This window comes from Anomalospiza imberbis, chromosome 17 (genome assembly GCF_031753505.1).
Source record: "Anomalospiza imberbis isolate Cuckoo-Finch-1a 21T00152 chromosome 17, ASM3175350v1, whole genome shotgun sequence".
In the NCBI taxonomy this organism is placed as follows: Eukaryota; Metazoa; Chordata; class Aves; order Passeriformes; family Viduidae; genus Anomalospiza; species Anomalospiza imberbis.
In genome coordinates, this window is record NC_089697.1 from 4,021,765 (window position 1) to 4,042,454 (window position 20,690).

Here is a 20,690-nt window from a genome sequence, read left to right on the forward strand (position 1 = left end):
GAAATGGTCTTTCATTTGCTGTGTAACATGACCAGGGCTGGTTAACTGGAATACATGTGAAAGCAATTAGGAACATCTTGACCTGCAATAGATGCAGGGCAATGTCCAAATGAACAGCTGAATGCACTGGGAAAGGAAAAAAAGCATTCATCTGCTTTGCTAAAAGCTTGATAAAAGTGGGGAAATCTGGGGGGTTGCAAAATAAAATCCAGGTTTGGGGCAGGAGTGACCTGTGTGTGTTACCATAACCAGGGAATGGGGTTTGTTCTGTGTGTTCTGCTCTGTTAGGGTGCCTTGATACATCATTAAACCAGGTCTCAGTAGCCTCAGGGGGAGAAAAAGAATCCTGATGTTGCTTTTAGTGCTCTGTGTGTTGTGTAATACTGAATATTCAATTGAGGCTGGATACCTTAACCTTGAGTCTGTATTTTGAACGTCAGGGAACTTTGCTAAAGGGCTGAGTTTCTGCTGTCTCCTGGTGTGTCTTTTGGTGTTGCTTTGTTCTCATTCTCGTTGTTCTTAAAAGCTGATTATTTAAATGTGAATTCGTGGATTTAGAGAGCAAAGGCATTATGTTCCCTTTGGGAAACACTGGGCATGAGTGACAGGGGAACTCTGAGAACATAACCCAGCTTGTTTGAATGCTCCTGCTGCAGTCTTGTGTTTGCTCAGCATCATCACTGTCAGAGCAGCTGACCAGTAAAGCCATCCTTCTTACAGAGGAGAAAGTCCTAAGCATGGAATATCTGTGTTTAAATCCCTATAAACCAGCCCCTGACTCTAATAGCTGTGAGCCCAAGCTGCAGCTTTCCTTCCTCAGGCCCTGCTAAAACGAACATGGGGACTTTCATCAGCTGTAGAAACTGGATCTGGCTCTGAAAGATGGACAAAGGCTTCTGACACTCCTGCTGAGGCTTTTGTGCCTTCAGCTATCAAATGTGTTGTGTGCAGAGCACCATTAAAGATGCATGGCCTGTCAGGATCATTTCCCTCGGGGCTGGCAGCAGCAGCTCCAGCATTCACAGTCTCCTCTGCTCCTTTCCTTCACAGATGGTCAAGTCCTGCTGAACTCGGGGCCCTCTGAAGCTGACTGGTGTGAGGGGTGGCAATGCCAGCCTTCCACAGCACGCTCGGGGGTGCTGCTCCAGGGGACAAAGTGTGTGGTCACTCCTGGGAGAGGAGCAGGACCTGGGTGAAGGCACCAGAGCCATGGCAAGGGCTGGAAAAAAGTTCCTGAGAATAAACCCACCTGGAAACTGGAAGATGAAGCTCCTCAGCCAGCAGAACCAGGTGACTGAGCAGGCTGCAAGGACAGCATGGCTGGTTCATCTCAAGGGTTAAGTGCCAGAGCAAGCCAAGGGCTTGAGGTTATGACTCCAGAAATGTGTTTGCAGTTTTTCTGTTCCAGAGGGTTCTGAGGCCAAGCTTCTCTCTGAGCTTGGATTAAAAAATACATTGCACAATTGTATATCTAAACAGAAATGCCAGGCACACCCTTAAACCCTCCAGCTTGTCAAATACCTGAATGCCACAAGGTATTTTGTGGCTAAATGTTCTGTACACTTACTGCAAACCAAATTATTGGACAATATTTGCTTTAACTGGGGAGAAAGCTCACAGATAATGACAAAGCACTGATGAGTTTCAAGTCCAGTGCACAGGAGATATTTTAATTAATTCCAATCAATGGCTGCCTAATAGAAGATGGAAGGGCCTTTAATGGGACCAGTGTGTGAGGGCTGGGTAGAAAATGTCATGGTTTTCCCCTGGTAGTGCCCTGACTTTCCCTCTAAACCACAGCCCTCTTTCAAAACCAGTGTTGCTCTTTCTATTTGCCATTACACTTAACACTGTTGTGTTCCTGCTATCAAGGGCTTTATTCTCAGACTTTTTAAAAGAGATTAAAGAAACCAGAAGTTAGAGAAATGAGTGGTGCTGCAGCTGTTTGAGGATGGTGCAGACCCCATTTTGCAGGTGTACCAAACCTGGTAGCACAGCTCTGCTTGGGGTTTCTGTGTAAGTCTCTGGGCATAGTTCCCAGGCTGAAGAACAGGAGCATGGCAATTATTTTCCAAATTTCCATCAGCTGTGTGACCTACAGGTGAAGACCCACCCTGTTCCACAAGTGAATTATGGGCTGGATGATTTCCTCAAGGCCAGAAACTGAGAAATTCAAGGATGCTATCAGGAGGGATAGCTGCAAATAAAATAGCATTGTCTCCTCTGAATGCTAAAGCATCTTTCAGTCGCTCTGTGCTGAGATATTGTAGAATAATCCTGCTCTGCCTGATATTTTCTTCCTAAAAACTTTCATCCCTGACACCAGAGCTGTCCAGAAAGGCCTGGTTTCAGGTATCCAGAGGGTCTCGCTCCTGATTCACTGCTTTTGGAGACTGTATTTTGAGGTTCTCCTCCTCATGAGTAGCTGTGACCTTTAAAGTCCCTGATATGAGTCTATTGCCAATGTGTCAGTGCAGTGAGCCTGTGCAGCACCAGCAGAGTGTTGTGCTTTCATGTTTTAGTCTGTAATAAACATAAACCAGCTTGCTGCTGACCTTCAAAGTTTCCAGTCAGGTGCAAAGTTTGCACCTTGAGATGATCTTTGTGATTAATCTCCCCAAAATGCTGTGAAGAAGGTAAGAAACGGGTATTAAAGTGCCATGGGAGGGTGAGAGGAAGGAAACAAGCTACAGTAGGTAAAAGGTTTTCATCTCCCAAACTATGGACAGAGAGAAATGCTTGGAGCTGTCTGTGTGGTCTTCCCCAGAAACTTCTGGAGGTGGCACTCACCCCACATGCTGCTCTGCTGCAGAAGGAGGGAGGCCCCAGCAGGGATTGAAGGCACTAGAGAAGAGCTAGGGGTTAGTTGTGAGATAAAACCAGTGCTGCTGCAGGGCTGTGCTCTGCTGCAGTGCAATTCCTGCTTGGCACTGCGGCTCCTGTGCAGAGTGGAGGGAGGAAACCACCTCCAGAACAAATCCCCTCAAAGCAAACCCACAGGATTTCATGCCAGGCACTCAAGTGACCCCACAGATGGGCTCACCTGACACCAGGGGACTGCTCTGGCTACAGGCATCCCTGACAAGGTGGGGCAGGCGGTGCCCATTCCTTCAGCCCGAGGATGAGGAGGAGCAGGCTACTAAAAACTGGGACACAGTTTCACCCTGGGCAAGCAGGCAGCTCCTAACTACAGGGATTTTGTCTTGTGACCTTGCAAGCCATGGATCTTTGCCCACCAGCCTGTAATATTTCTTTCCTGTCAAGGCTTGAAATTCTTCACAGGTCAGCCTGGTCCTGGCTCTTTGTGAGTTTAGAGAGGTTTTCCTCTCCAGATCTGCTTCTGGCTTTTCTGTCTGCAGGTGGCCGTGCTGGGAAAGCCCTGAATGTCACAGTGCAGCTTTCACTGCCTTGGGTGACTGCTGGGGCTGGTACTGACTGTTCTGCCTGGAGGGAGTTGGCCTTTGTGCCTGCAGAAGAGGAGGACTGAGTGGCAGCCTGTGATAAGGGTGCGTTGTACAAATATTGGGGATTGATCAATTAATCATTTTTCTTCTTCTGGTCTATTTACAAGGTACAAACTGCCATTGGCACCATCCCACATCTTCATTTTCTTGCAGTGGTGAGGAAACACTTGGAGAGCTTGTTGGTGTGTTGGGAATTCCTTGTGCCAGTTCACTGCCCAGTTTGGTGTGGACTTTCCTGGTGCAGGTGGAGTGATGTTCTCAAGGTCACAGCCCCTCCCACCAACCTTTGCAAAATTTCTTACTGATCTGAAGCTGGAGCATGAAATATCAGTTACTTTTCACTTTTCTTGCTACAGCACTTTTAAATTCAGCTGTACTGGATGCATGCACCTTGTTTTTGCACCCTGGTTTATTCTTCAGCTAATCTCTGATATCCTCTCCCGACCTTCTACTGAAATCAGCATGAATATCCCAGATCTATTCCTCTGTCTCCTTTAGTCCCTCAATTCTGCAGCTACTTTTACCTTTCCCTTGGTGTCCCCCCATGTCGTCTCTTCTCTTACTGACTTCCTTAATCTAATTTTCCTTTTTAAGTCAGACTCTGGTTATTCCATGTGTAAGACATTTGAGAGCTTTCCCATGACATCAGCACTTTTCAAGCCCTTGAATCCGTTGTTTGTTTGTTTATTTAACAGAGAATAATCAATGTTAGTGTTCTTACTCATGAATCTTTCTCTATGATATTGTTTCACCACTGGCAACCGCCTGGCCTGAACATCATTTCCTTTTCTCGTCCCTTGCTGTTGTCTTCTAGAGAACCCACACCCCACAGCAGGATCACTCCTCCCCTCCCACCACCCCGCAGTTCCTCTTGTGCTGCACCACTGATTTCCTCCCACTACGTCTGCTCAAAACCTGCCCTCACCTGCAAGTTTGCCCATTTCCTTCTGTTTCCCCATCTCTGCTTTACCCACCTTCCTTGCCAGCATCCTCCTGGTGCTTTCTGTTCCTCCCTTGGCTTCAGCTCCTGCTCTGGGTGAACCCCAGTGCTCTGAGCAGCCTGCGTCCACCAGCCGTGGCCAACTTCTGCCTTCATTTGTTGTCTCATGACTTGTTCCTCCTCCCCAGCCCTCACTGTGCTGCCAGAGTGCCCATGGGCATTCCCAGAGGTGTTTGGACGTGCAGGCAGGGAGAGGACATGTTCCTCTGCTCTGCAGAGGCTCTTGCTCCTTCGCAGCAGGTTGAAGTAAGGACATGGTCTGCTCACTCGCCATCAGACAGCAGCTCTGAGCTGGAGTCAGATAAATACACCAGGAGACCTTGAAACACCACCAAAGGAGAACTTTTCCAGGGCACTAAAACTGCGGAGATTGGAAGCTCAAATTGAAGAGGGGAGAGGAAAACACAGCAGCATCCTCAGCCCTGCGTCGGGCTGCGGCCCAGCTGTGCCCAGCTGTGGCTTTGACAAGCTGGCAGCAGCACTGCACGGTGGAGCAGAGACCACAGCCACACGTGTCCTGCATGCCTGCAGAGCAGGGCAGGAGTTTTGCCGTCACCTCACTTCTTCACTTTAAACTCCCAGCATGGCCCATGGCAGCTCCTTCTGTGCATCCAAGGGACTGCTCAGCGTCCTTCAGCCACTGCAGCTTTCCACCTGCTTGTTTAATCCAGGAGGCTCCTCTGACCACTGAGCAACTTATGTATTATAAAAGCACAAGAGAAAAATCTCCTTCTTAGGCCTGGATGAAATCTTTCCAGCAAATAGTGAGCTTCCTGAAGAAAGGAATCTGAGCAACCAAAACTACCTATGAAATTGGATTGAATGCTGGATGAGGAAGAGGAATCTAGGAACTGGGTCTTTGAAACTGCTGGATGCTTTAGTGGTGCTTTTTGTGCAAGTTCACCTTTGAAATGTCTTTTTTTCCTTAACTTAGGTGTCTGCAAAATTTTATTTGTACTGGAAAAAAAAAAAAAAACCAAAACAACTTGATGCTGTGAATTTTGACTATATTAGTAAACAAACATTGTATTTCTCTTCTAGCTCCAAATCTTTGCATTGGCAACTGAAGCAAAGGCTTTGATTTGCCAGCAAAAACGAGGATGATGCAGATGCCTGCGGGCTCTCAGATGAGCTCAGCCTTCTTTCTGCCCTGAAGGTCTCCACCTTCTCCAGTTCCAGGCCCTGGGCACGGCAACATCCTGCTGAGGCTGTAGCTGTCCTTACCTTCCCAATAACAACGCTGATACCCAAATTTGAACAGAAAAGGTTGGGGGGAGGGGGCTGGGAGAGCAGTTCTGAGGATATTTTAGGGGTTTTTAAATCTTGTTGCTGTTAAGCTGCATTTCAGCTCTTTACGCTGACTCACTGGTCTGGCACAAAGCCAGGGTATTTATGAGACTCCCCCTTCATTTCCATACGTGCCTCAGAAAGCAGCTGTGCTTACAACACAATTTCAATAAACAGACAGCTGAATTATGGACTTCAGAGACTGATGCAAAGTTGCTGAGCTCTCCAGTGCCCTGGGCTAAGGCTCTTGCTGCCAGACTCGGGCTTTGGAAAGCCGCCTCCACCCTGTGCAGCCCAGGACAGCCAAGGTCCTGGCTGCTGATCTAAGTCTATCCCAGAGCTGTAATTAACCTCTAACGTGGCTATAGCTTTCCCCATTCCATCCATCCTGCACCTGTATCCCTGTGGATCCAGCGAGGAGGAGAACACAGATGCGCTTTCTTCTCATCAGCTTTGTTTTCAGGTTTTTGCACATACAGAGGCAGCAATAAGACAAGTTTTACAGTTAAGCCATGTCTCCATGGGTCGCTTGCTGACTCCTAAACTGTGTTCTGCCATGCTGCAGTAGTAATAAGTGAATTCTGGACAGAGCTCTCAATCACATGTCAGGGAAAGCTCTTACTCTAGTCAGACCTTCACCTTGTGGATGGTGTCTCACACTCCTGTACAATTGCAAAGATTCAGGTTTACTACCTGTGAACACTTATCTGCACCTTTTCAGGGAGTGACTCACATTTTGAGCCTAAAGGCCTCTCTTGGGCTAGAAGAGTTTCAGTGAAACCCCAGAGCTCGGTGTCAGAGCTGCTCCCCATGGATCTGTTCAGCCTGGGAGGAGGCTCTTTCCCAAGGAGAAATAGAGTCCATGATGATTAATCCTCCAAACCCTCTGAAACACATTTCATCCTGGAAAAGGCAACTGATCCCAGACACAATATCTGACAGCAGCATGAGGAATCTGCTCTGCTCTGCTCCCAGTGGGTGAGTGTGGGCTCCCCAGTGCCACTCCCTGGCCCAGGAGGCTTCTTGGCTTCTCTCCCAGTTCCAGTGGCTGGTTTGACTCCTGGCAAGGGCTCTTATCTGCCTATAAAATTGGCATAAGGCACACTTTAGGAATGGCATTTGGTTTTGGTATCAGTCACTGTGTTTAAAGCGACGTTGTACTGCATTGGGGGGAATTTTGGTTCCTCCTAAAAAGTTCTCTGGGACCCCATCCCTCACGCCAAATCACTCTGTGGCAAATAGGAACCTGCTGCCGGGCTCGCATATTTATGATAAAAACCCTGGCAAAATAGTTTCTAAACCACATATCCACCTTCCAGCCTCAGTGGGGGCAGCAGCATCCCTCACCTTGTGCTAAGCCAGAAGTCGGGGTAAATCTTATCCATAGGCAGCTGGGCAGGCAGGGGCGCGACCTTCCACCGAAATTCAAAGAGTTTTTTTTTTTTTTAAATATATATATTTATTTATTTATCCTAATTACCCCTCCCGGCGACAGAACCAGCCCCGCCCGCCCCATGCGGACGAGCCCTCGCTCCCCAGAGCCCGCAGCGGCCGCTCCCGCAGCATCCCCGGGGATGCTCCGCGCCTTCACCTGCGGGGCGGGCGCCGCTCCCCGCCCGCCTCCGGCCCCGGCCCCTCCTCGGGGCGGAGCTGCGGCCGCAACCGGGGCCGGAGGCGGGCGGGGACCGGGTCTGCGCGGCGCCGCTGCCGCCCTCGGCTTCCCTCCGCCTGCTCTGCTGCGGGAGCGCGGGGCCGGGCCCGCTGCGCGGAGCTCCGCGGTGAGTGCGGGGCCGGGGCCGTGCGGGGGGCGAGCAGCGGGGGTTGGGGCTGGCCCGGCTCGGCTCGGTCCGGCCCGGGGGATGCTGCGCGGGCGCCGCGGTCCTGCCGTGCCGCGGGCGGGCGCGGTCCCCGCGGAGTTCGGGTAACTCCAGCCCCGGAGCGGGCTGTGCAGCCGCTGCCCTCCCCGGGCAGCACGGCGCCCTTGCCGTGGCACATGGAGGAGGACGCGGCTGCCCTCTCCGCGCGGTTTGGCTCCGCGGAGCTTTGGCCGCCCGGGTGGAAGCGCCGTTCGTAGCGCGGGTCACCGCGCGGGAGCCGGCGCTGTGGGTGTGCGTGCTCTGGGCTGTTTGTGGGTGGGTTTTGCTCGGTGCGTGTAGAATTCCTCTCCCTTCTGGCACGAAAGGGGTGTGGTAGAAATTTACTCGAGGTAGCACAAATACAAGCAACCGTAATTACTGAAATGGCATCGGGGTTGCAAGTGCCGGTTTCAGGTGAGGTGAAGGGCTTTTGGGGACAGTCTCCTTCAGGCTATGACAGACCGGGGGAACTTCAGTCTGAACTTCAGCCCCTTCTCCAGCTCCAGGGCCTGAGGTAGCAGTGGTGGTAGAGATGCTTTTGGTTGACTGACGAGCCACCAAATTCTGGTTTATTTCTCTGCTTGCTTATCGCGAAAAGATCTGTTCTGCACGGTGAAAACCAGTCGAGGAGGAGAAGGAAGATACTGCAAGCTGCAGTAGGGTAATAGTTGGAAAAGTGGCTTTTCACAAATTGCCAGAGGAAGTAGAGGGTTCACAAACCTGAGGGAAAAAAAAAACCCAAAACAAACTCAAACCCAGCTCTGAGCCCTCCTGTTCCCTAACAAACCCTCAGGGAACCTCGGGAGCGGCGGCTGCCTGGGCTGCCCTCGCTGTCACCTTGACCCAGCCTCCCTTGACCCGCTGTCCTGAGCCCTGCCATTACTGTTAAGTGGTTTTTCACAGATGGAAGGGCCAAGTGCTGTTATGGCAGAAAGCAGAAGGGTTTTTTCTGGCTGCAACAGAACTTAGTCTGGAGGTAGATTGTGTTTGTTGTGAAAGATGTAATGTATTAAGCCCTGATAGTGAAGAATACTTTTTTCCTTCCTTTCCTTGTCAATGCTATGAGTTGGATAAAAAACTGCAGATGATATTAAAATACTCTTATTACAGTATTTTCATGGGTTTTGCTTTATGTCCTGAGATCTCTCCTGAGGCTGGAATTCAAATTTTAAAAAAAGTTAATTTTCCCTCTGACTGGAAAACATAAGTGACTATTTCATAAGAAAAAAAAAAGGTTTAAAGTGTTGAACATCAGATATGTGTGATGGATGTGATGAAATGCTGAGATATGACATCTTCTTTTTGCCATCAAGACCACGTGTCCAGGATGTGCATTTCTAACAATGTCTTCTTGTTGAGTCAGTTGTTGCAGGAAAAATGACTCTGTGTAAATTTGCTGGTACCAATTGTACCAGCTCCTCGGTGCTTCTGCATCGCTTCTGCAGTCACTTTGTTGGAACCTTATTTTCCCTTGGTTTAATAATTTATAAAATGCCTGTTGGCTCTAGGCACATTTCATCCAGCAAGAAGAAAAACATCAACCAGTGTTTACTGGTTACAGAGCCTGAGGTTGACAAATAATGAAGCTTTTGTGGATGAGGGGGTGTCTCATTTTTATATCCTATAAACTCACAAAAATGCAGGATTTGTGCTGAAAGTCTTGTTGGTTATTACTTGGTTCTTTTCCCCGTCCTTTAAAAGGATGAAACTTGCTTGCTGGTGACAAAGTGGGTTTTTAACTGTGACCTTCCTTACCTTAATTTTGGGTCTTCTCCTTTTACCTTTTGAGTCTGATTTAAGTTTAGCAGCTCTTAAGTATTTAACAACTGTCAAGTAAGATGGCAAAATCAGATCCTACATCTTCACCAGCTGAGCTGCTTTGGCTGAAAGAGATCAACCTCTTTTTGGGCAATAAATTGCTCTCTCAAATCCTCTGCCAGATACTTATGAGCCACTATCATTAACTGCATTTTGAATCACTCATTGAGCTGGAGGGGGGAAATTGGCCTGCAGTTCATCTCATCTCCTTTGAAACTGCTAAATGATGATTCAGTGACCTCAGTGGGCAAATTATATCAGCAACTAATTGGCCTAAGAAGAAAAACTTGCCTGATACCAAATAAACTGGCTGCTGCTGTTCATTACCCTGAAGAAGATGCTCCAGGTGAAACCTCCAGTTTCAAACGGTGACGGGGTTTTGTTGTGACACTGGCAAGGGGACACAGTGAGCTCCTCCTTTTGGCCATACCTGGATGTGGTGTCCACTTCACCTCCAGCAGGTTTTGAAGCTATGGTCCTTTGAAGGATAAAAATCTTAACACTTCAAGCTTGCCTTCCCCCTGTGGACAGCCCTCTGCTCTTCCTCCTCGGAGGGTAAACCTGCTCACTGGGGTGTGGTGTTTTTGGAGGACTTGGCTCTGGGGGGATCCCAGCAGAGCTGAATTTAGGAAGGGAGGCAATGCATAATGCAGGGGCCCCGTTCATCACCTTGTCATTCCCATCCCTGCTTTGGCAAAGCCCTTTCCAGGAACCGTGTGCCGCTTCCCAAAGATGCCTGGCAGCTTCCTGGCCCGACGCTGGGGACACGGGTCGGGGTTAACCCCTTGTGGGCCGTGAAACGAGCTGGGTGGCCAGCTGGGGAGAGGAGAGCAGGCTGGTGAGCTCTGCCAGTGCCACGGTCAGCCCGACCTCACTGCTTGTTCTAAACAGTTCAGGGCCAGTGGCTGCTCTGCAAGGAGCGCTGGAATTGCAGGTGAGTGCCAGGGTAGAAGCATCCAGGTGTGGCCTGTTCAGCTTTCCTTGCTTAAGCAGCTGCAGGAGTGAGCCGGGATGTGTGAAAGGGGTCAGCTGGTGGCTTTTTGCAAGGCTGTTAGTCGACTTACACCACCTCCTAGGATGGTCTTGCCAGCTGGCTCATCCTTTAGGGAAGTTTCAAGAGGCTTATCACAATCTTACTAGAAATCTGTCGTCTTCTATTAATCTGCTTGTCTCTCCTTGTCTTCTTCCCGAGCGCTCCCCTGCACATTCACCTCCACAGCCCCGCTCTGCTGCTGGCCCACACCAGCTCTGCTGCTTGCCAGAGCCTTGTTTAGGGGATGTCCACAGTTGTGGACTCTCACTTTTTACCATCCATGTTTTTTCTTTATTTATAGAGAGATACTATATTTTTAAAGGTTTTCTTTGAAGGTGCCGCTCCCGAAAGGACAGTGGAGCCCAGTTGCTTTGCTGGCTGGGTGGAGGAGGTGCAGGGTGGTACCAGCAGCAAGCTGAGTCCAGCTCTGGTTAAGGCAAAGCCCACTCCTGGGTCAGGTCCTGCTCAGTGTGGAGCAGGGGGTGCTTGGCCATGGCAGCAGCACCAGGGGCAGGTAATGGTGGCTGGGAATCACCTGCACCTCGCCTCTGAAATCAGGACAGTTCCTGCTTTGCTGGGCAGTGCTGGGCTTGGCTTGAGCAAAGAGCAGCAGAAAAGCGATCAGACTTTGGGAGGGGAGAGGAGTGAATGCAACACCCCGGGTCTCACGGCAGTGGGCAAGGGTTTGTCAGTGAAGCTGCTGGCACGGGACTGACCCAGAACTCGGCACTGCTGTCTGGGACAAACGACATCTGCAGAGTGATGTGGCTCTTCCTGACAGAGCTTCTTGCAGCTCTCAGAAGCATGTCAGCACTGGGGTTAACAGCCACGTAGGCACTGAGGAAAAAGAATGAATAGCTTGAGGAAAGCTAAGCCTTAATACCCAAACAAAGCAAAAAAAACATGGTGTATCGTTTGATGGGGATTAAGTGAGCTGTGAGATCTCTGGCTCTAGAGGCCCAGCCAGGAAATACACGGCCTTTGACAAAGGTGGCTTGGCTGTCCCTGCTTCCAGAGACAGCATCCGTGTGCTGATGCAGGTGCTGAGCTGCTGGAGCTGCCCATCTGCCTTTCCCCTTGACTTTCACAGGGATGCTCTTTCTCCTGCACAACACATTGTTTGCTCTCCTTGAATGTTGCTAGCTGGCAGGGAAAGAGATCAGTCTGTTTTTTTCCAGAATAGTCAGCTGATTTCATCCCATGGGAAGTGGTTGAAAAGCATGAGACAGGTGGGTTGGCATTCCTACTTTGTAGCCCTCCATAATTCCAGCAGGAGAAGGATAACCGGGAGAAGTGCAGTTGCTGGGTACATTTCCATGTTTGCATTTGAAAGAGCTTGATAGGCTGTGATTAACGGGGCTAAATGGAAGCTTGATAAATGGTAAATTCAAAGGAACCTCAAACAAAAATGGCTTTACAAGGAGGCCTTGGGGTGCTGTAAAGGGCAGGCTGCGGGTCTGCTGTAGTGCTGTTTGGTTATAGTGGGCAGAGAGCACTGCAGGCTCTGTCCCCTGCCTTGTGTGTCCCGTGCACCTGCTGAGGGACAGCCCTGTGGCTGTGCAGACACTCCTGCAGGTGGCTGGTTTTTTTCCTGGTTTAAGTTAATATGATGTTCCCAAATTGAGAGTACCACATCTGCATCCCAGAGCCCCCTGTGACCCCATAGCCAGGCTCAATTAAGGATGCTCTAAAAGCAGCAGGCCAGCTACCATGGCCTTGTAGATGAGAACCATTGGCCTAATCTATTTTTACAGTGAATTAAACTAGAAAAAGGTACTGCCACTCTAGAATAAGAAGCCACCTGGGGAGTTAACCCAGAATAGTTGTTCTGCTTTGAATTCACGCCCTATCTCACTTCAAAATAACTTTCCTTCCATATATGCAGGCCCTGTAAATGCAAAATGCAGGGCATGACTTAAGCAGGATCCCCAACAGAGCCAGGAAAACACCTTCTTTTTCCTGAGGTCTCCCTGCATCCACACACACTCCTTAACTCAGGCATCCTTCTCTGTCATGATGTTTCATGCTCAATCCCCTGCAGAGAGCTGTGCTCCTTTCCCACCCCAGCTCTGTGCTTTGCTCCAACACCCTGACTGCCAGCTCCCACAGCCACCTCTGCTGTCCTCCCCTGTCCCCATCCAGCTCCCGAGCAGGTCACACACAGTGAAATGAGCATCCCGAGTGCTCAGTCCCTGTCAGGATTGTGCAAAGAGCTTTTCTCAGGCTCGCCACCTTTCTCAGTGAGTCAGTGTGAGCAGCAGCTAAGAGGCAGCATCAGGTGGTTTTTCAGAGCTGGGGCTGATAACTTGGGCTGGCCAGGGGTGGCATGTGTAAATCATTTGCAGTGGCCAAAGGTTTTGCTCTGGTGCTGCTCTGGTCTTGTGTCTGTTGGGAGGAGCAGTGGGGATGTTGGCATGGTGGTTTGAGTTGTGCAGGGACATTGCTCCTCTGGCTTTGTCAAGCTCAAGTTAAATGTATGTAATTTTAACATCTGATTCTTCGGGGCCTGACTCATGTTTTCTTGGCCTGAATGATTCATAGCTCTTGAACTCCATTGCTAAATTCATTATGCAACAATTACAGGGTTGGAAATGCCACCCTAAGTGCACACAAACAAGCTGGCAGCAACTCCCCCCCTCCTTTTCTCTCACCCTGAGTTGCCAAGAGACCTTCCTTGTGAGTTTGCTCTTGTCCCTGCTTTGTAGGTGAGGCTTTGCTATATCTTGATGCTCTGCCCTTGAGCTGGGAGGGGCAGGAGTTGCAGGTCAGTATTTCTGGAAGAGGTGAGAGGACAGCCTGGAAGGGAGGGATGGAGATGCGCAGCTTCATTCATCAGGACCAGTTGCCTTAATTTTATCCCAGCTGCTCCATATGATGTTACAGCATCCTTAATGATCCATATGGGAAAACCCCAAGTATGAGGCATTGCTCTAATCACCATGTGGTGATTTTGGCAGAAATTCATGGGCACAGATTCTGCTTGATGACTGGCACAGCAGCTCAAAGGTCAAATACCCTTCCAAGGAGAAAGACCAAGGAAGGAAAGAGGGCCCTGTGCTGGCTGTAAGGTATCCAGTAATATCTTCATTTTCTCTCCCTGGTGGGGCTAAGCTGAGATTTAAGGATTTGTGTAGGACTTGGCTTTTTACTAGTGAGGTCTCAAGCAAGAGTTCATCTGGGATGTGGAGTTAAGTGGGTTTTGTACTGGGTGGGCTTTGCTTAAACCCCCCAAAGCAGTGGGTGGGAGCAGGGCTGTAGGGCTGTCAGTGGGATGCAGAAGGGTCATCCCCACCATATGCTCCTCTGAAATCTGATCAGATTTCAGGCTTTAAGGTGCCCCTGTTACCTGAATTTGACTTCTGCACTGTTTTTTCTGCCATCCAAATAACATTTCTTCTCAGAACAAACATGCAAGTGAGGTACCTACCAAATGGCAGGGTTGGCACCTCTGCCCAGGAAGTCGTCCCTAAGAGCAGCCATTCTTCCCAGCTGAGGCCTTAAATCTTGATATCTTTGGGAAGAGTCTCTCCTGGACAGGTGTGACTGTTTGCACATTGGGACACAGAAGAATGGCTGAATGTTGGGCTCATCAATGGCTGAGGTTTTCTGGGGTTTTCCTTGGTCCTTCTTGGCCTGTGGCAGCAGAGCCCTTGTGCTGGTAATCCCAGAAATGGCAGAAGCAAAGTAAGAGCTGGACTGGTGAGGAGGAGAGCTGTACCAGCAATTCTGGTTCCATGCTCACAAGTCAAGTCAATCTAAAGTATACAAAATCCTATTTTCAAACGGGTAAGTGATAAATATTTGATTAAACTAGATGTCAGAGCAAATGTTTTGTCAGAGCAGCAAGTCAAGCCAACAACCACCCTGACTGTGGCCAAGAGGAGATGCAGAAAACACAGAAAGTAGGGCACGTATGGTGACGTGAGGGTTGATAGCTGCGCCTAAAAATAAGGTTCTTCAGAAACAGAAAATCTGCCTCGCAAGCAAGGCAGTGGCAAGCTGCTCCCAGAGTCCGATTTCAGACTGAAACTGGCGATGTTGGCACCTCAGAGAGCTGCGCTAACGTTTTGTTAGCATTCTGCTAGCAAGACATTTCGTTTCAATCTCATGGCTTGCATGTGAGATAAGGCGAGTTCCTCTGGAGCAGGGCGGGCAGAGGTGGAAGTGAGAGGCGGTGCTGCTTTTCCCGTGCAGACTTTCTGCTCATCTGCATCTTAAGGAGCCTTTGTCCTCTTCAAGTATTGTGGTTCCGCTTTCTAGAAGATGCTCTTGTAATATTCCTGCAGGTTTCCAGGGAAAACAGCCTGGGTTGCCCTGGTCCAGGCGTGCTGATCGTGGGTGCCGCTGTGAGTGGGCTGGCCCTGGTACCCTATAGCAGCTATAGGGTGCTGCAGGAAGCCTGATCAGGTCTGTGAGTGTAGGATCAGCAGCCTCAGGGACCCCTTCTTGCATGCTGGGGGTTAACCTTGACCTGCAGAATCTGGGGGATGAATTTTTTGGTGACATGTGCGTGGTTTAGCAGGTCAAGAAGTCATCATGGAGTTCACCAAGGTATAAGGGCTAAACCCTAGACAACAAATCCAGATGTTTGAGCTGTCTGGAACAAAGCATCCCACACTATCACATGGATAATCAGTTTTTCCCAAAGTCTCACCTCTTTACTCTCCCAGCAGAGCCTGTGGGCACCCTGCTGGTCCCTGCACAGCAGAGGCAGGAGGGTAACACTATCCTGAGCAGCTGTACAGGCTCCCTGATGGGTCAGAGGGCATCTTTTTATGTTATTTTGTTAAGCCCTTTTGAGGATTATTGGAATTGTTGTAGATACGCTCACTAATGTCCATAAGCTTTAGAGTTGAAAGCATTTTGTTAGCAGTAATTAAATGCAACCGCTGTTTAAAATGGATGGATCAGATGGTTGGGAAGAGAATCCTCTCATAAATCTCCCACAAAATCAATATTCCTGCTGTCAGGTGTGTAGCAAACACTTTTAAATTCTGCCAATCACTGGCTTTATCACCGTGGTGCCACAAAGCTGACAGCATCACACCTTTGCCTTGGAAAGGGACCAGCAAGGCAGGACTTTCTTTTGGTGGCAAAACCCCCAGAAAATCAATAAAAAATGAGGAATGCAGTCCCACTGGATGGTAACTCCTTGTAAGGAGGCACAGCCCTGGGGGTGCACTTCTGCATGGGGGCAGGTGGGATGCCCAGAGTGGGAATTCCCAGGGAAAGGCACATCCCTGTCCACAGCTGGGAGCCTGCAGGAGCCCTGCTGCTGGCACATCCCACTGCCATGGCCTGAGTGCCCAGGAGCTGCAAATGGAAAATCCAGGCACTTTTCTAGCTTGTTGCTGTGCCAGAATAGGGTTGTTCCTAGGATTATTTTTTTTCTCCCCGTGGGCCAAAATATGTGTAAATGGCTTTAAACAATGGAAGGATTTCTGTTAAAAAGAGCGGGGTGTGGGTGCGAATAGGGTTGTAATTTATATCTTGAGGGAAGGGTGTGGGCTCTTCCAGTGGTGTTTTTGAGATTCTGTTGGAAATTAGCTTGGGGTTTGGGGTTTGTTTTTTTTGTTTGTTTTTTTTTTTTTTTTCATTTTCCCTATGTCTTATTTTAAAGCCTGTTTTGAGGGAAAGTTGTTGTTTTCCAAATTACAGATCTCTCAATGTGTAGCTGAAAATGTCAGGAAGAGGGATGCAGTTTTGGAAGCCTCCACACATCTGTCTGTGGCAGGGTTGATAAAAAATGGAAGCTCTAACCAGAAAAACAAATAAAAAGAGGTAATGTCACTGCCACAGATGGGTCGGGCTGCTTTCCCTGCAGGTGTCTGCATTGCATCCCCCACTCCCATATAATGTGCTGTGGAAAAAATAAATTGAGAGCCCAATCGGAGACTTATGCCCTCAATTAATTTTTGTTCCACATAATCGGAGCTGTTGCATGCCTTTCCTTCAATATTTAACTGCCTGGCTCAGAGGATGGGGCTGCTCTCGTGCGAGGGAAGCTGGGATTCGCTTCATGTTTGCACAGAAATCCCATTCTGATCCTTTCTTCGCCTAAGGGCAGGGATCCTGCTGCTTCTCTGATGCTGGAGATAAATTTTTGTTAGCAGACACTTCTCTGCTAAGGGGAGCAAAGGGGAGAGGGGAGTGGTGTGTGCTGGATTCTGGAAGGAATAAAATTGCCTTGTCTTCGAGCATCATCTTCCCTGGAGCCGTCGGTGCTGTCTGGGGCACAGTCAGAGGGGAGAGCTCTGCTCCTGGTTCCATGTGCTCAGCCCTCGGCTCAGGGAAAAAAGCAATCAGGACAATTAGTGAGTGACAATTAGTGAGTGCTGTCTGCAGCTTCCCGAGCTGCGGAGGGAGGTTTCTCCATGGCACCGAGTTAAAGGGGAATGCCTTGTTCTGGTGTAGTTTGAAATTGAGCCCTGAACTTGCTTTCTGATTTTTAACTCGACTCGAAATCGCCGTTAAGATTTTCAAGCTCAAGCTGGCAGAAATGCTCCCCTCCCTTCTTCTTGTGGAATTTCATAGGCAAGAGCCCAGGGTGTGTATTTTTACTGATTCACCTCAAACTGGGGCTGGAACAGCCCATTGTGCCCATGGATGTGGAGGAAGAGCCAGTGAGAGTGGAGCTTAGCTGCTGAGGAAGATGATAGGGAATAAAAATAGAGGGGAAAAGAAACCCCCAACTATTAGTGAGTGGGAAAACCATCCTCATGGAAGTTTTAGTTTTGAAAATATCCCCAGGCAAGGGCAGCTTAATGCAGAAAGGTGTGTGAGAAATGGTGCTCACTTTCAAAACATGTAAAATGTTTATTAAAACCTTATCAAAAACACAACAAAAGACTGAATAGAGAAAATATTGCAGCGCCGGGAGCAAAGGATTTTTCCCTCTATGTGCTCATCCACGCAGTGGATGTTCTGCCTTTTAACCCTTTAGCCCCTCCCACAGTTCTGTCCATCGGCTCCTTCTTCGCTGTCCCGTGGTGGACATCACTTTCCTGCACCTTGTTTGGAGGTCAGGTGCTGCCACGGTAACGAGCCAACCCTCCCAAAAATCCCAAACCCAGGCCAGCCCCTGATAACAACGCAAGGGAGGGGTGAAACATATCTATAAATCTATAAAACTTCTCTTAACATACACATAATATTTGCCCTTGAATCGTGAGAGTCAGCCGTCGCGTTACTCGCCTGCCACAGGTGGCAGCTCTGAAGTGCTGTGCTGGAGCAGGAACACAAAGGTGCATTTGCTCCACAGAGCTTTTAGAGGGAGGTTTTTAAAACACCTCCAGGTCCTGCTGCCTTGCACTGAACGGGGCTCCAGGAGCTGCTCTGCACAGGAGGAGGGAAGTGAGATCTGAGCTGGTTTAGCTGTAATGCGTGCTCCTAAATCCTGGGTGTGAGCTGTGCCCAAAGCCCTTCCCGCTGTGCCTGCTGAACCCCCAGACAGAGCTCTCCAGCCCTCTGTGTCTGGGCACCAGCACCAGCTTCGGCTTACTCCTCACTGCACGCTGATCCGGGGGAGGACTGCTTGGCACAGAACGGCTTTTTAATGGTTTGGAAAAATTTTTAAAGGAAGCCCACGTTGAAATATTGATAGGAAAATGAATGTATATTGTGCTGTGTTGGGTGTTTACAGGAAATATATAGTGAAAATACTGAGGGGCTTTCCTCAAACAACTGCCAGTATTGTTAGGAGTGGAACAGTTGGGAGGAGAAAAGAAAGAGGCACTTAAAATTTTCTATTGCCAGTGTTGGCTCCAAAGAGATTTTTTTTTTTTACTTTCTGCTTCACTTTTTTTTCCTCTTGCTTGTATTTTATTCCCTTTGCTGGGAAGGAGCTCATTGAAGACAGAGAGATTATCTGGAATTAGAGATAAAGCAGCCAAATGAAAATATTTTTAATTCTCAGGAGCAGAATTTAGCTTGAAATTTTGAGCTTTCCATCAAGCTAGAAAAATATTTTACAAGGATGCACCTTCAACACATTTGCAGCAGGCAGCAATGAAAGTTCCTTTGCTGCAGACGGTAAAACAGTATCTTCACTTTAAGAAGGTAATTGGGGCACAGATTAAGTTACTTATTTTGCATACAAGAAACCTGTGGGAAAGCCAAGAATCTCTCCTGAAACTCCCAAATTCTGACGAGATCTCTTACCCAGAATATTTCTGTACCTGCTCTTCCCCACCAGCACTTCAGGGCAGATGTAGGAGTTGTGTTCCCTAAGGGGTCCTGGCTGAAATATATATATATTTATATATATTTTTTTTAAAGTGATGTTTCCTGCCACTTTCCCTGTCATTCCCTCAGGAGGAACCATTCTTCTGGTAGTGCTGAACATCTGCTGCTTAAAGTGTAGCTGAAGCCCCACGTTAGGAAAGGAGCTGTTTACTTCTAAGATACCAGTGAAATTAAATCAGGCAGCAAAATTTTTCATTATTTTCACTCCTCCATGTGGTTAACCTGTGGGTGTTGTGGGGCTCACAGCACAACACAGAGAGAATCACACGGTGTGCAAGAAGAATTTGCCACCAGAAGCAATAGCCAGAGCTCCCATAGCAGCACTGAGGGACCAGTAGGTTCCACCACCAGTAGGTTCAGCACCAGTAGGAGCACAGGACCAGAAATAACAGTCCTGAGGTGCTGATATGGCTCTTGCAGTGACTTTGCTGCCCAGAGAGATGCCAGTGACTTTGATATGTGGTCATCTGCTCACCTGTGGATGCTCTTGAGCTCTGGAGAAGGGTTTGGTGCGGATTATTGAGGGCACTGGCTGAGGTGTGTGTCCTGCTGTGGTTTGATGTGCTGCCTTGGGCCGTGTGCAGGTTTCTGCCTTCAGCCTTGCCACCAGCTCTCATGTCCAGAGCAGACTGGTCAGTGCCCACCTGTGTCAAACTCCATGCACAGAGACCCAGACATGGGAGATGGTACAACCTACCTGGCAGGGTGATACTGGAGAAATAAAAATTTAGGCTTCAGGAAAAAAGGAAACCCTTCAGGAAGCTGGAAATGCTGCTCTGTAGGAAGAGGGACTGTGTCCTGTGGCATTGCAGGTGAAAAGGAGTGTTTTGGGGCTGTGATTCTGTGGAGGAATAGCTCTTGTGATTTGAGGTCCTCTTCCCAGTTTGCCATGTGGTCACTGTTGGTGTCCACCTCTGTGTGTCTTTGTTTGAAAACCCAGTGGCCAGGTCCCCTGTTGTAGGTGTGTGAGGCTGTGACAGGTGGGGCTCAGTGCAGTGTCCTTATTGATGGTGCTCTAATGAAATGTTTGCCCAACAGGCAGGAAGTGACAGAGGCAGTTTTTAAAAATCAGTTTTAGGCTGTGATGGTCTAAGCATGAAGGACCCTCTTGATTTGATGCACTCTACAAATGAAACAAATAAACCACACAAACCCCAAGAGCTCCTGTGCAGCACAGGGCTCCCTGCTCCCATCAGCAGAGAGAGTTGTTGGTTTTCCATCTTCTGGAGGTGCTGCAGATGAGAGCAGCTCACGTGTCCGTGGTGGGGAGTGCCTTGGCTGAGCTGCTGGTGGGTACGTGCTCTGTGGGACATGGCTTAGGAAATGACCTGGAGGGTGTTCCCCTGGGAAGGGTGGGAGGGATGCTGCTGCCCTTCCCACCCAGGCTGGGCTGTGGGAAGGAGGGAAAGGACCTGAGCTCCTTGTGTGTGCTCAGCCCCAGGGCACATCCCCTGAGCCCGCCTTGTCCTCCTTGGCGGATGGCTGAACTCCTGTGCCTGCCTTTCCCTGCTGTTCCTGCCCGACCCTTGGGCTGTCTCCTCCTTCTCTCAGTGGCTTTCTGGCTGGCTGTGTTTGGCTTTTGGGCTCAAGTGAGCTCGTGTCTCACTGGGGACCAAGGGGTGAAGAGCTGCTCTGCTGCTTCCTCCAGACCCTGGGAAGATCCTGGCCAGCAGCAGGAGCACCCATGCAGATCATCCATCTTTGGCTGGTCTGTGTCCCCAGACAGGGACAATGCTGAAGGCGATGCCCAAAGGAAAACCTGTGAATTCTTCATTGGTGCCTGCTGCCACAGGATGGGTTCAGCAGAAGGGCTGCAGTGGGCTGGTCACCTTGCATTTCATGGGACAGGAACACACAGATTGGCCTTGGCCCTTGCAGGGAGCAGAAAAGGTGAATTTGGCAGCTGCTCACCTTCCATGGTGCAGGTGTTGATGTTAGTGGAATAAATAAATCTGGCACCCCCTCCTCTGCTGACTGCTTATGCACTC

At 49.2% G+C, this 20,690-nt stretch overlaps 1 protein-coding gene across 1 annotated transcript in view; it reads left to right on the forward strand.

Moving 5' to 3' along the window:
• Window positions 1–7,425: 7,425 nt before the first annotated feature.
• PPP1R16B (protein phosphatase 1 regulatory subunit 16B) overlaps window positions 7,426–20,690 on the forward strand; it is a 55,997-nt gene continuing 42,732 nt past the window's right edge. Inside the window, exon 1 of the mRNA XM_068207512.1 lies at window positions 7,426–7,529. The gene's annotated coding sequence lies outside the window, so the exon portion shown is untranslated. The remainder of the gene's footprint in view (window positions 7,530–20,690) is intronic.